General features: G+C 36.6%; 1 protein-coding gene across 6 annotated transcripts in view; it reads left to right on the plus strand.

The window, feature by feature from the left end:
- Positions 1–15956, plus strand: part of ZFHX4 (zinc finger homeobox 4) — a 188435-nt gene that overhangs the window by 66918 nt on the left and 105561 nt on the right. The window lies entirely within an intron of this gene.

Here is a 15956-nt window from a genome sequence, read left to right on the forward strand (position 1 = left end):
GCTTGATTTTTGATTTTTAGGTTCAGAGGGTACATGTACAGGTTTGTTATGTGGGTATATTGCATGTCACTGGGGTTCAGAGTACAAATGGTGTCACCACCCGGGTAGTGAGCATAGTAACCAATAAGTAGATTTCAGTTCTCACTCTTCTCCCACCCTCCACCCTCAATTAACTCCCAGTGTCTATTGTTCCTCTCTTTGCGTCTGTGTGTACTCAAGTTAACCTAAATTTCTTGATTAAGGCCACTATTAAAATAATGTGACTATAGTCTTTTGATTCCAAATATACATCATGCATCTCTGTCTTGGTTCTTATGAGTGGCTCTTTAGCGTGGCACTTAATAGAGCAGTAGGTGTTGACCAAATGAATGAATAAAGGCCAGCACAGTAGCTCATGCCTGTAATCCCAGCACTTTGGGAGGCCGAGGCAGGTGAATGACCTGAGGTTAGGAGTTTGAGACCAGCCTGATCAACATGGTGAAACCCCATCTCTACTAAAAATACAAAAATTAGCTGGGTGTGGTGGCACGCACCTGTAATTCCAGCTACTCAGGAGGCTGAAGCAGGAGAATCACTTGAACCTGGGAGGCAGAGGTTGCAATGAGCCAAGATCGCGCCACTGCACTCCAGCCTGGGCAACAGAGTGAGGCTCCATCTCAAAACAAACAAACAACTGTGAATAAAAATCCCTATTTCTATGTCTTCCTTCTGTCCCCTTAAAATATTATTTTTACTCAACGTTCTGTCTTTGGTTTTATTGTAATTTTAAAATGCTTTTATAATCTTAACTACTCATATGATGTTAATAGTAATTTTGTATGTGTACAAAATCCTTGTGTTACCTAACTTCTCTCTTGAATTCTACATCCCCCATTTTCATACGGATGACTCATAAGGTCTTTATCCCTCTCTGTCTGTGTGTCTCATATCTGTAAGTCTAACTGATATTCTACTCTTTAGCTTCTTCATGGATCATCCAGCTACACATACTGACTTCTAGCAAAACGTCTTCTCTCCCATTTGCTGAGCCTACCACCTGGCATTTTTGTTTTTAACCAATCAATTGCCAAACTTTGTAATTTTGTATGTAATATCTTAATTATGTCTTTTAAAAAGTTATTTTTATATTATTGTTTTGTTTGTATTTGTAATTTTTTTGGAGACAAGATCTCGCTTTCCTCAGGCCAGAGTGCAGTGGCATGATCAAAACTGACTGCAGCGTCCAAGTCCTGGACTCAAGCGATCCTCCCACCTCAGCCTCCTGTGTAGCTGGGGGTACAGGCACACATCACCATAACCTGGCTAATTTTTACTTTTTTTGTAGAGATGAGGTCTCACTGTGTTGCCCGTGTTGGCCTCAAACTCCTGGCCTCAAGTGATCCTCCTGCCTCGGCCTCTCAAAGTGTGTCTTTTCTTTAAAAACAAAAAAATTGTTACCTCACACTTAGACCACTAATGACAGCCTCCCTTCTAGCCTTTCCACTTACTGCCCCTTTTGTCTTCCGCCTACTGTGTATAAGGCTACCATGTTGAACATTTTGATCCACGGTTTTAATTCCTGAAAACATTTTTGCTTAGAAATCCCAGTGGTTCCCCATTTCAACTTATATGAAAGCCAAGTCAATTTATGTGGGTTAGAATTATTGTAAATTATTTATTTATAAAACAATGTTACTGCACATCTGTATCATAATTTAAAGTTGGCAAATTGCTATCTTTTGTTACAATCCAAGTGGGGAAATAACAGTAAAATGAACTAAAATCAGTATTAAAGGAGGACTTTGTCTCTGATGAACTGCTAAATTCCAGCAATCCAAACTTTCTTTAAAATTGATACTACATGTATTCACTTCACTTCTGGAGCATGGTGTTCCATGACTATTCAGTTGAGTCCTTCTACCATCTGTATGTGATATGCCATTATCTGTTACTTACTATTTTCTTCAATTTAATGAACATATTTCAGAAAGTACTAGTTTGAGGTATCCTGTCCCAGTTGTCTGACAATAAGTTGATCTTTTATATGACTTCTCTTGCCTCATCAACCCTTTGTCAATTTCTAGACAAGTTACACTGTTTCATGCAGGACCAAGCAACTTGTCCCAGATCAAGAATTCTTAAGTTTCTTCAGAAGAATAGTATCTATCAATCCTCATTAACTTAGGTTCATTTTTCTTGATGAGATGTTCAGAACTTTAGATAGTATTCGGTATCTAGAACTTTGGATGTTGCTTGACTAGTTACCTATTCATTTATAAGAAAGAGAGTGGAAAGTCATGATTCTTTTCGAATGGGGTAAAACTTCCTGGGCCAGACATTTCTTTAGCCTAGAATTCTAGAACTAAGAACAAAGAGATGCTGATTCCTAATTTTTACAATGTCTGTAATACAGAAAAATGAAATGAATAAAATACATCATGCTACAAAATTCTTTTTAATTTTTACCCAATACATGTTGTTTATCTTATTATAGGTGTTTTGAGGATAGAATAGGATTTATTGAGCTGAGTTAATTGCTAATTCAGCACAAATAAAATAATGTAAGATTTTTGCAGTGTTTTAAGATCTTTTGATAGACTAATTATATTGCAAAAGGTTGATTGTACTATAAAATTATATATTCTTCCTCTACAGAGTCAGTAGCAAATGCATGCTATTTCGAAGCTATGTTGTGTATCTGGAAGCTTGATAATTGCAGTTCATATTTTCTTACCAAGCTGATAATGTGTTGTTAATTCAGATTTTTAAAAAATAACCTTCTAAATCCCTATGTTTTGTCCTAGGTTTAAAATTCTATGAGAACCAGACCACACATTCTTTTGTTCTTAGGATTTGTTGTTTTCAGAGATACTGACCTGTTAGTGATTAACCAAGATTAAGGTCTTGGATGCTTGTGGTTATCAGAAAGCTTTCCCTGAGGATGTCTCCAGTCCAAGGAGAATTTCACATTTATGTCTAGGAGGGATACCCTAAAATTGTATTGACTGTATTTAAAGACTTCCATTTGCTTTGTGAATGCTTGATGATGCTGTTGTATAATGATCAAAGTAAAAAAAATTGTGAAAAACTTGACACTGAGTGTGCATGGCCTGGACTTAGTTTTGAGATGCTAAACTATGCCCATTTCACCCTAAATGGAGTAAGAAGTAAATGTAGCTTAGTATATTTACACTAACATAAGTCATATATCATCTTGTTGTAGCCTCAGAATAACCCTACAAAGAAGCAGAATGTGTATTTTTACAAGGTAAAATGTAAAAGTGTGAAAAATGAAAGAAATCCAACTGGTAGCCAGATTTATTCTTATCTTTCTGCTTCCAAACTGCTTGTAATATTTTCTACTTTGTTATTTACTAGTCTGTTCCCCAGCTATACTGTAAGTCCTGTGAAACATTTATATTTATCTCATTTTTCCATCACCCATAGTTCTCAACAAGTTTTTATTGAATATAGCAATTAACAAGTGAAAGAAATCAGTGGCAGTGCTGGGGCTCAAACCCAGATATGAATCTAAATATTTTTTGATTCCTTTGCTGTCTTTTACTATAACAACTCATCTAAACAATTCTAAACTTCATTTTGAAATTAAAAGATAAGCACCACAAAATAATGCATAAACTTTCAAGAGAATGAATTGATTACTGTATTTGTAAACACATTTTCTCATACTTTAAAAAATACAGGAGCTGATAAGGACAAAATTAATAAGAAAGATGGAGACAGTCTATATTGATTAATAGGAATATGTTCCTGTCTCCCCATATCACCCAGTGTTTTATAGGAAGCTTAAACATGGAATTTCTTGCATCCTCTATGAAATGTCTCTTGGAAGCCCTTGGAATTCACAGAAGATCAATTCTTCTGACTCACATGCGTTATGGACCACATGTCCCTCTCAGCTCTGTTCACTACCAGGTTAAATTTTTCATTCATTGCCTCTTGCTGAGAGCGTATCTCAGCCTAACTAATGTCTACGTTAATATTTACCAAAGAACTGAATTGTCTAGTTGTTTATATTATTACCATGAAAATAAGATGAGGTTTGTGGATTAACCTAACAGTAAATGGAAATTTATTAGGCTTCAAAGCCAGGAAAGAGTAGAGACAAATTGTAACCTCCAGTCTTTCCCTCAGGTTTCCACAATAGACATCGGTAATTAATAATGCCACTCAGAATCCTTCTTGACACAGTGGTCTTGGCAACCATTGTTGAATGATCAGAGAGGGCGGGCCAGTTAGAACCTATTTGCCATCTTTATGTCAATGTCTGGTGTAAGTTAAGGTAAACCGTAGCAAAGCTTTTTGCTTTCTTTACTTCACTTTTACCAGAATTTTAAGAATGAATTGTGAGGGAAATGAGTGGGAAAGATGAGACAAAAGAGTAATTTTCCTTCTTTTGTTAGGTAAACACCTTAGCCAGAAATTCATGTTTTTAGTTGTAATATGATCTTATTCTCTACATGCTTTATTCTGGTTAGAATATTGACTTGGAAAAGAAAGTACACAATTTGCTTTGCATCTCGGGAACATTCTTCTAGCTACGATGATGAGCATCATAAGTACTAATTTCTCCAAGAGTGGTGGTTCCAACAGTGAGTATCCTAAGGTGGTCGTCAGCCGCATGCAAGGATCACTCTTAAGCTGAGAGTAGATTATTATTGCTAGAAAGAATAATGCTGAGAGTATATCTCAGCCTAACTAATGTCTATGTTAATATTTACCGAAAACTTATTTATCTAGTTGTATATATTCCCATGAAAATAAGATGAGGTTTGAGGATGAACCTAACAACCTAACAGTGAATGAAAATTTATTAGGCTTAAGGAAAGGATGTGCAAACTGATTGCAACTTCCCTGCAATCCTTTATGGGACGTCGGAATTCAGTTTGTGAAAGTTCTATGAAGTCTAGAGTTTTGATAATGGTATTTCAATGGTATAATGTTCAATTACCTGCATGAAGGCAAGCGAATTAAAAATATTGGTTCATTCATAAATGTCTAACCATGTTTAGTATGACTCTAAAGTATGTTTTTTTAAAAAAAATTAACAGTGACTTAAAAGCATATTAAAAACACACACACTTATAGGTCACATGCAGTGACTCACACCTGTAATCCCAGCACTTTGGGAGACCGAGGCTGGCAGATCACTTGAGGTCAGGAGTTCAAGACCAGCCTGGCCAACATGGGAAAACCCTGTCTCTACCAAAAATACAAAAAGAAACTTTAGTTGGGCATGGTGGCACACGCCTGTAATCTCAGCTACTTGGCAAGCTGAGGCAGGAGAATTGCTTGAACCCGGAAGGCGGAGGCTGCAGTGAGCTGAGACCGTGCCACTGCACTCCAGCCTGGATGACAAAATGGGATTCTGTCTCAAAAACAAACACACACACACAACCCACGCCCCCCACATTTAGCAGTACATATATATTTTATCTTTTACTATTTGAGAATATGTGGTTCCCAGTAATTTTTACACTCACTGTAATTTTACCTAATTATAGCTGCAAATCTTAGTCAATGTAATCCAAGAAGGTGAACTCACTATAGTAACTTATGTAATTACTCTTGCATGACCTAAATTGGCATGACTGATCTACCACCATAGTGCGCCACTTGAAAAGGTTTCTGGGTTTATTTTTGTTTTTGTATTGTTTTATGGCATGTATTTGCACCAGTGCATACCAATGCATATGTTGATACATGTGCATTCTTTGTAGAGATGGAGTTTCATTAAAAATGATATTGGTATTTCCTTCTGTATTGATTAATAAATTACTTGTGTATCCATAAGTCAACAACATAGAATAACCATACTCCAGGCTTCTCCAGAATTAAATTGGACCATCAGTTTCTTTTATAGTTTATCTTGGACTCCCAGAAATCAGCCTTTACTGATTTACGTGTTGGAATTATATCCCCTACCTATATGGATGAATGACACAGGATATTGCCTATGAAATCTCTTAGCCCATTTGCTTCAGTAGTGCTACAGGGTATATATCCAAGTAGCAAACTCTGTGTCCCCTGTCTCCATTAGCAATTAATTTATTTTAAAATATATTTATATTGCATAAATAATACTTATTTCAAACAATAAAAGGAAACAAATTAGCCAAAAGAAAAATAAGTTAAACAACACTAATCCAAAATTCTCTTTGTCTTTTGCTATATCTCTCTACCCCTGTCTTCTTGCCTCTCTTTCCATCTCTTCTGTTTCTCTTTAGGTCTCCGTTTCTTTTCAATTGTTTGTCTTTCACAGTCACTTCATTTTGTCTTAGGCCTTTTTTTTTTTTTTTTTTTTGAGACAGGGTCTTACACTGCACCAAGGTTGGAGTGCAGTGGCTCAATCTCAGCTCACTGCTCAAGCTCCATCTCCAAGCTCAAGCTATTCTTTCATCTCAGTCTTCTGAGTAGCTAGGACTAGAGGCATGCACCACCATGCTCAGATACTTATTTATTATTAGTAGTATTATTTTTGTAGAGATGGAGTCTTGCTATGTTTCCCAGGCTGGTCCTGAACTTCTGGGCTCAAATGATCCTCCTGCCTTGGCTTCCCAAAGTTTTGGGATTACAGGCATGAGCCACTGCATCCAGCCAACATTTTTTATATGCAAAAAAAATATTTTATAAGTCGATAGGTAAAGCTTTGGAATCATACTGACAGGGTTTTGATTCTTGATTGTGTCTTGGAAAAAGTATTTAACCTCCCCAAGAATCTGTTTTTGCACCTGTAGAATGTGATTCTCATAGGTGTTATATATAGTACTTGGCATTTGAGAAATGCAAACAGTTATTCTTAGGAACATATTTGTTTATGTATCTTTACATTTCTGATTATTTACTAGTGATAAATTTCTGGGAAAAGAATTGCTTAGGCCAGGTGCAGTGGCTTATGCCTATAATCCCAGCACTTTGGGAGGCCAAGGATGGTGGGTCGCCCGACGTTAGGAGTTCGAGCAGCCTGGCCAACATGATAAAACCCTGTCTCTACCAAAAAAAAAATACAAAAATTAGCTGGGAATGGTGATGCGCACCTGTAATCCCAGATGCGGGAGGCTGAGACAGAAGAATCGCTTGAGACCAGGAGGTGGTGGTTGCAGTGAGCCCAGATTGCGCCACTGCGCTCCAGCCTGGGCCACAGAGCGAGACTCTGTCTCAAGAAAAAAAAAAAGAACTGCCTAGTTACATAGCATACATTTTTTGTTTTGTTTTGTTTTGTTTTCATTTTTAGTTTACAGATAATAATTATACATATGTATAGGGTATAGAGCAATATTTTGATACATGTGTATGATGTGTAGTGATCAAATCTGAGTAATTAGGATATTTATTACCTCAAATGTTTGTCATTTTATTTGTGTTGAGAACATTCAAAATCCTCTCTTCCAGCTTTTTGAACATATGGTTACTTATTGTTTACTGTATTTACCCTGCATTGGTATAGAAAGGTAGAACTGATTCCTCCCATCTAGCTATAATTTTGTATTCATTAAGCAACCTCTCCCTTCCTCTCAACCCTTCCCAGCATTTAATAACCATAATTCTACTCTCTACTTCAAAGAGATCATATTTTTTTAGCTCCCACATATGAGTGAGAACAGGCATGCATTTTTTAACACACATTGCCAAATTGCCTTCTGGATAGACAGGGCTTATTTACATAATACCATCAATATTGGAGAATGTCCACATCTGGGCCAAACTGTGGGTTACTATTCTATTAAATCTTTTCAAATAAGAAATGAATGTATTTATTATTTTTAGTTTGTAGTTCCTTGATTAATAGATCAAACTTTCCTTATATTCTTTAATGAATTGTATGTTCACATACTTTGCACAATTCTTCACTGAGTTGTTTGTCTTTTTCTTATTGATGTATTAGGATCTTTATATACTGAGAATACTAGCCTTTCGTTATATATGATGTAAATATTTTACCCAGTTTGTTTGTTTGCAATTTAATTTAGGGGATCTTTTCAGTGCAGGAATGTCTTAACTATTAGGTATACAAATCATTAGTCTTGTGATTTTTGCCTTTTTATATCTAAATGTTAGGAAATATTTTTTTTCTTTTTTTGAGAAATGCGTATCACTTTCTTCTTTTTGACTACTAGCCAAGTCTTCATTAACAAGTATTCATTAAGTCTTCTATGGCATCAACCAGGACAGGATACCATAGGTAATATAAAAGCTTGGCTAAACATTATTATTCTCAATATATGTTACAAGATGGGCTACATGCATGCTTATTAAAATGAAATCTAGTACTTGTGACATTGTATGGATACTGTTTGAAAGGCTGAACATTCTATTAGTAGCACCAACCATTACAGAAATTGCTTGATGAAAGCTTGTCAAAATATTACTTTGTGTTGAAATAGTCTGATCTTTTTCATTATGAGTTAGTTGTATTTGCCTTTTTAGTATCACAACAGAGCCTTTGCAACTTCTTTGGGCAAGCATCATTTGTTGCTTTCTCGATAGTCTAGATCTTACAGTGTATTTGGTTAAGCTCAGCATTGTTATAACGATCTCATTTTTTGTATACTGATAATGTGAGTGAGATCATTCTCTTCTCTCTGTCACTGTGACCTCACAGTATCTTCACAGCCCTCACAACCCAGCAATTCTTTAATGTTGTTTCCATCAACTTGCTTCGTAGGAGTTCCATGTTACTCTTTGGATTAAGTTAGAACACCAGAAGGTTTGTCAAAGTCAAGTCCTTTTGAAGAAATCATCAAAGAAGAATCTTAGTTCTTTGGTGCACATTCATTTAAGTACAGTTGTCTTAGTGCTCGTTGACGGCATTGTCTTTTCAAGGCCATCATGTAGGGATGTCATCATGTCATTTTATCTTTCACTTGTTTTTGTTGACTTGATGAACAGTATAGCAATCCAAGAGAAATTAATGGTTTTGTCTTTCAGTTAAATCAAATGTTTATCTCACAGGCTAGTATAATTTGTTTAGTATCTCTCCATTTCCCCCCAACTATTGAATAATTTCACTTTTGAAAAGGTAAAACACTTTCTTTTCACCTTTATTCAAGACACATTTTCTTAAACTAGGTTAAATGTCTGATTTCTAGAGCAATAAATAGAAAGACTGGATTGAGGTTGGGATGGGTGGGTAGAGGCTCATACACTGTAAAAGGAACAATGTGGTTTTTGTTGGGTGTTAATGAAATTTCTGACATTAGATGCCTTATATTTTGTCTAATTTTAGTTCATTTTAATTTAATACATGCATATACCATCTATTGCCACTTTTTTTCAAATGGTCTAATTGCCAACTTTTCTCAACCACTTCGTCAATGCTATAACAATTGCCCTCTTGTCAGCTACAAGATTAGAATCTTTGTTACTATAAATGTCTCTCTTTTCCCTTTTTCCAGTGTCTTACCTTTCTCTAGGCAGCAAAGGTCCAAATTGACTGCTAAACTATAGCAACTATAAAGGTCCTTATTGCATGCATATTTCTGATTCTTTCTCTTTTTCATCCCATGATGTGTTTCCTTGCATTCTTTATTAAAAGAAGCAGAGTATAAATTGCCAATTTTTAAAAAAAGATTATTGTGTCTATTATATACCCCCAAATTAATATCATATTTTCCTCTGCATTTACTTAATTGATCACAGCTTGGCTTATTTTTCCAATAGCAGTGACAGAATTTACCATGATATAGCCTTTTTTTTTTTTTTTTTTTTTTTTTTTTTTTTTTAATTTTTTTGGAGACAGAGTCTTGCTCTGTCACCCAGGCTGGAGTGCAGTGGCGCAATCTTGGCTCACTGCAAGCTCCGCCTCCCGGGTTTACGCCATTCTCCTGCCTCAGCCTCCCAAGTAGCTGGGACTACAGGCCCCCGCCACCTCACCTGGCTATTTTTTGTATTTTTAGTGGAGACGGGGTTTCACCGTGTTAGTCAGGATGGTCTCAATCTCCTGACCTCGTGATCCGCCCTTCTCGGCCTCCCAAAGTGCTGAGATTTCAGGCGTGAGCCATCGCGCCCGGCCCCATGATATAGCCATATTTAATCAATACACACTGTAGCCGACTCTTATCTCAGGAATTTGAATAGCTGTCAAGCAGGGGTTTCCAGGCAGTAATTTATCTCTCCTGAAAACTTTACTAAGTGACACTAGACATAAGCGGCACCAGGTTGGGCACAAATGATATGACGTATACAACATGTCTGTTCTAACTGGGCTCGCAGTCTGAAGTGGAAGCCAGACAAAAAGAATTGAAATATAGTGTGGCAAGAGCTATGTTAGAGGTATACAAAATTACTATGGGATGGAAATGGCAGTGGTGTCAGAACAGAGTTAGTAAATGTGCAGAAGTGAGAACATGAAGGTAAAAAGGGACTTGTGCCTAGTTGATTGAGGCTAGTAACACATTGCTTGAGAGGACAAGTCTCTAAAAATTTTGTAGCTCCACCACAAAAGGTCTTCCATGCCCAGTGAGGGGCTTTATTCTGAGTGTGATAGTCAACCACTGGAGACTTTTAAGATGAAGTTGGGAGTGCTACTGTTAAACTCTAGGGCTCTTTGACTTGCCCATCAGCATGGAAGGTTTACACCCAGGTCTATTCCATTCTACTGTCGTGGCCCCCCACACCCCAACCTCTCTCCCTTGGTTGCAAATGAGGAGGAAAGTGCAGAGAGAAAAGGGTTTTGTTTAAGCTCCTGTAAGTAACTGAGAAGAGCTTGCGTTAGAACACAGTCCTCCTGATTTACAAAATAGACACCATGCCTGTATCTCCTGCTCAGAACAGGCAGGGTAGGAGGAGCCCAGGAGAGAAGGAAGGTTAAAGATGAGCTTGGGGGTAGAACGCTGAAGTGCGCAATGAAGGGAGTCTTAGTGTGTAGCAAGAGGCTCCTCCACATACGGCAGCTGTGAGCCAGCAGGCGATGGGGGACCAGGGATGTCCCTAGTGGTCCTCAGAGGTCGGGTCCTTTTAGATTCTGAGCCCAGGTACCTTCATTCATGAGGCTTATTATCATTGTTAAGGGACATAGTTTGTCTATAGAACATTGTTCGTTCATTTCCAGCAAATATATTGAGCTCCTAATATGTGCCAGCAATTGTCTTTAAGTCCTGAGGATACCAAGGAAGGAACACGGTCCCTTCATTCATGGGGCTCTCACAGAAGAAACGGGCACAAAAATAAGTAAATGATGGCACAACATGATAAGTGGAGAAACAGGTATGAAAAATTCTTTCTGGGAGCATAGAGTACAGAGAATGTTACTGAGCACTGGAAGGGACTCAAGTGAGTCAACATTCAGTTGTAGCTCTGAAAGGTACATGAAAAATTAACAAGGAGGATAGGGAAGATATTTCAAAATAAAGAAACATGTGCAAATGCACAAGTGCTTTATAAATAATAAAAAAAAAGACAAGGAGATTTTTACTGTGTCTTAATATCAAGCATAAAAACAGGTATTTTCTTCCCAGCCATGATTGGGTTTTTGGGCAAATGTTATAAAAGGGTTTGTTTTTGTTTTTGTGTTTTTTTTTTTTTTTTTTTTTTTTGGCAATGTCTTACTGTGTCACCCAGGCTGGAGTGCAGTAGCACAATCTCAGCTCACTGCAGCCTCGAAATCCCAGGCTTTAGCAATCCTCCCACCTCAGCCTCCCAAGTAGCTGGGACTACAGGTCTGTGCCACCACGGCTGGCTAATTTTTGTATTTTTTGTAGAGATGGGGTTTTGCTGTGTTGCCTAGGCTGGTCTCCAATCCAGGGCTCAAGTGATTCGCTTGCCTTGGCCTCCCAAAGTGCTGGGATTAGAAGTGTGAGCCACTGTGCCCAGTCATAAAAGAGTTTTATTATTTTCATGACTCCTGAGCTTGAAAACAGAGTCTAGTGAGAGGTCTGTGGCACCTTCATTGGTTGTCCCCTGTTAAACAACTGTTTTCCCCAGACTTGAGGCATTCAGGCTTATATGTGAAATGTATCTGGGGATGTATTTTGAAAATAAATAGAAAAATCAGTTTTCAGCAATACAGTACTGGTATGTGGATTAAATATTTTCCACAAAATAAAATCATTTCAAAAATGACTTCAAGAAAGATTTTCTTTACATACATATTTACATTTTGAAAATAAAATGTCTAATTTTGGTGAAAAATGTAAAACTCACTGCTCAAACATTAAACCTTAAAAATCATTATCTTTTCTGTTCATTTGATTTTATGCTTCTATAGATGTTATTCCTATATATTTCAGCCAAATTATATATTAGAGAGAAATGTTAAACTAGGTATAACACATGACTTTATAAAGTAAAGGTGATAAAAATCTATTCCCCCATTTGCTATTTTACTTAATTTGCTCTTGGTCTTTACCATTACTCATTTTGGTTACCGTTTACCTGGGTAGTTTATTAAGTGTAATTCCTCCCAGGTGGGATAGACTGACTCTCAGCTTTTCACTCTCTGGGCATCAACAGCATCGTGATCTATGTTGTCATGCTAGTGAGGTCTTGGTGATGAACCATTAAATAAAATGATCTGCCCCCAGGCCAGGGAGTTGGTTGATTGCCAAACAGTAATCCAGTACAATTAACTATCAAAGATTTGAGCACTCCATTATTCTAGGAGATGGAACTGCAGCCATCTGGAAGAGCAGAAATGGTGATTGATCATCTGGCTAAGTTTTTGTTCGAAAACATATTTAAATAGTTAGATTTATTATTATAACATTAGATATTTTAACCTTTAGTCATCTTGAGTTCCAATTTTTTGAATTTTATTCAATTTCAAGATGAAAATAAAAAAGAACTTGTTTAATATTTACCAAGAGTAGAACTGTTTAATTTATGATCTATACATCATATCCTTGGTGGAATGAAGTAGGGTATAAATAAATAAAATAAATACTCTCCAAGAGAGGGCTTGAAAGTATCATACAGTATTAAGACATGTAAATGATCTAAGTGATCAACTCTTTATCTTTTAAGATATGTTGCTTTAAGCTTATGTTGCTATTTTTAGTTACAGAAACCATAGATGTGGTCATTCAGTGCCTTTAAAATATTATTTTGGCAATTCACGCAATCACCCAGTCCACTAATAAGAATCTAAATATCACTCAATGTTTTTTTAGGCTGTGTTCAAGAATACACATTGAGTTCATTAGGTACGAAAAAACTGCTTTCTCATAGTGATTACTTTTTATTATTTCTCCTAAGGCCTTTTTTGTTTTCCTTTGGTTTCTAAGGATGTACCTGCCATTCCACACAATAAATAGGTACAGATACTTGGAGGTCAGTATCTCGGCATCCCACCATCTCACCCCATGAAACAATATGGCACACGGATTGCAGCTTTCGAGCAGACACAAATTTCTTTATTCATTCCTTTATTAATATGTCTTTATTAGTGAGCATCTACAATGTGCCAAGGACAGGTTTGGCACTGAAGATAAAGGGTCGAACAGACAGAGACTTACTTGTTTTCGTGGAGCTACAGTTTAAGAGTAGAGACAAATACTTAAAATCACAAAATCATGTACAGTATCTGATTAAAATTATGATATGTCCTGTGAAAGAGGCATGCATTATGGAGCTGTGAAGGTGTGTAACAGAAGACTTTAATCCCCTACTCTGAGGAGCTAGGGAAAGTTTTTCTGAATCACAAAGAAGTGCAGGGAGTTAAAAGTTAGTCTGAGGTCAGGTAGGGTGGCTCTCACCTGTAATCCCAGCATTGTGGGAGGCCAGGGCAGAGGATCACATGAGTCGAGGAGTTCCAGACTAGCCTGGGCAATATAGAGAGATCTCATCTCTACAAAAAATAAAAAATTACCTGGGCGTGGTGGCACACACCTTCATCCCAGCTACTTGGGAAGCTGAAGTGGGAGAGTCTGCTTGAGCCAAGGCGATTGAGGCTGCAGTGAGCTGTGATCAGTCCGCTGCACTCCAGCCTGGGCAACAGAGCAACACCTTGTCTCAAAAAAAAAAAAAAAGAAAAAAAGAAAAAAAAAGTTAGCCTGGCTCTCAATAGAAAACCAGTTAGCTTCTAAAGACATTTATTAGGTGGGGGTCAGGTCCACCAGACGACTATAATGTGTGAGAGTCCAGCACAAGGGAAAAGTGTCCTGTATCCCAATTTCAGTTAACCCATTCTGCATTCAAATTAAGTGATTAAACTTGTTTATATTCATTAGACCTATAACCAAGCGCTGTTTTATACATAAAGTATTTTTAATACAGCTTTGATATATGCTAAAATTTTCAGGAATTTAACTATCAGGTACATCAAGAGAAGATGTTATTTTTGTTTGGTAGTTTACTAAGAGTTAATTACCACTTTGAAAAATTATATCGCCAGTAGGTAGCCTCATCATGAAATGTGAGTTGCCCATGCAATACATTTGTAACTGTATTTATTTATCCTTATAAATTCATGGCAATGCGACATGTGTGTGCAAGCTTATGGCTCCTTCATTACATGTGGTGGCCATGCCTCAGCGTTTCCAAAGTGAAATAAATGTGTAGTATTATATTTTACATTTCTTTTACTTCTCCTTTATTGTAGTTAGTTTATTGTATTGATTTATATAAATTCTATGTATAAATAATGTTATATATTATTTTACTTCAGTATAGTAAGGGAAGCATGTAAAAAGAGATCCTTGGACCTCATAGAGATGAAAACTGTTTGTTAAACAATACATGTGTTTTAAAATAGAAGGAAAAATGTTTAATATTCAAGCTGAAAAATTATTTGATTTTCTAATCCTGGAATGTTTCACAGAGAAGACCTCTTGATTTTCAAAATACATGAGGTTTAGAAGCAAATGTCTCCACTTTGACTGCTTTCTGGCCTGATGTTAGCGCAATCTCTTTGCCTCTGTACGTAGAGAAATGAAGAAGGAAGCATGTTACAATAGGATCATTTAAGAATACTTGAACTGGGTTGTGCTGTTTGGGCTGCTTAGTACTACTATCACTGGGTTGAATACTCTAAAAATTGAAAGGTCATTTGGAGAAAAATTACTAACAAATAAAATCAAGATTTTTAGAATGCTTTCTTGGAGTGGGTCTACTCCTCTGGAGGACAGCCAGTAGTTCAATGAAAACAGATTGAGCTGCTTTACAAGAGAGTGTTTTATTTTAACAGATACCATCATGAATGAGTAAGACACCAACCCCACTAGTGCTACAAAGAAAGTATGACTAGTTTCTGGTCCAGAACACCCAATTATATTCTAAGGATTTATAGATAGAGCCTCTTGGAGATTATAGGAAGTATGAAGTCAGGGGAAAAGAAAAAGCTTTAGAGTACACTAATTATTTCTCTATTAGGCATAAGAACTTCTAGCAGCCACACAAATAGTGAATAATACATGTAAGAGTACAGGAAGTCAGATTTATAAAAAGAAGTTAATATCTCCCTGACATTCATATTGACTTTTAGTGAAAATCAAATGAGATAGTATGTGAACAATATTGTGTAAGTTCTAAGTTTAAAGTGATTGTTTTTTGCAATCTTTCAAAATGTATAATACTAGAATTAGGATATGCCAGTAGGGATTCATCATGTGAAAGTCAGGAAGTCTGAAATATGCCATAAAAGCAAATATATATGTTTTCCTAAAGTGTGCTACCCAAAATTTTTTCAGTTACCAATTCTTACACTACTTGTTTGTCACAGTTCAAATAAATGTACACAGAGCCAATTTATATTTACAACTCCTGAGTTCATCTTTGTGTTATCTTTTCCTAGAGAAAAGCTACAGTCATCTTTTATACTATGTCTAAAACATATTGTAATCAGTGTATTGACTCTCTCAATAGATAACAGTTTTAGGCCTTCCACTTCTCCAATAGAATTAAAGCAATTGCCATTTGCCAAATAAGGTCTTGCTAATAATGAACATAAAGGGGAAGATACTTGAGAAGCAAAGGGATATTATTCTTTCTCTAGAATTACCAACACACTAAGATCTGCCCTT

This window comes from Macaca fascicularis, chromosome 8, assembly GCF_037993035.2.
Source record: "Macaca fascicularis isolate 582-1 chromosome 8, T2T-MFA8v1.1".
NCBI lineage: Eukaryota > Metazoa > Chordata > Mammalia > Primates > Cercopithecidae > Macaca > Macaca fascicularis.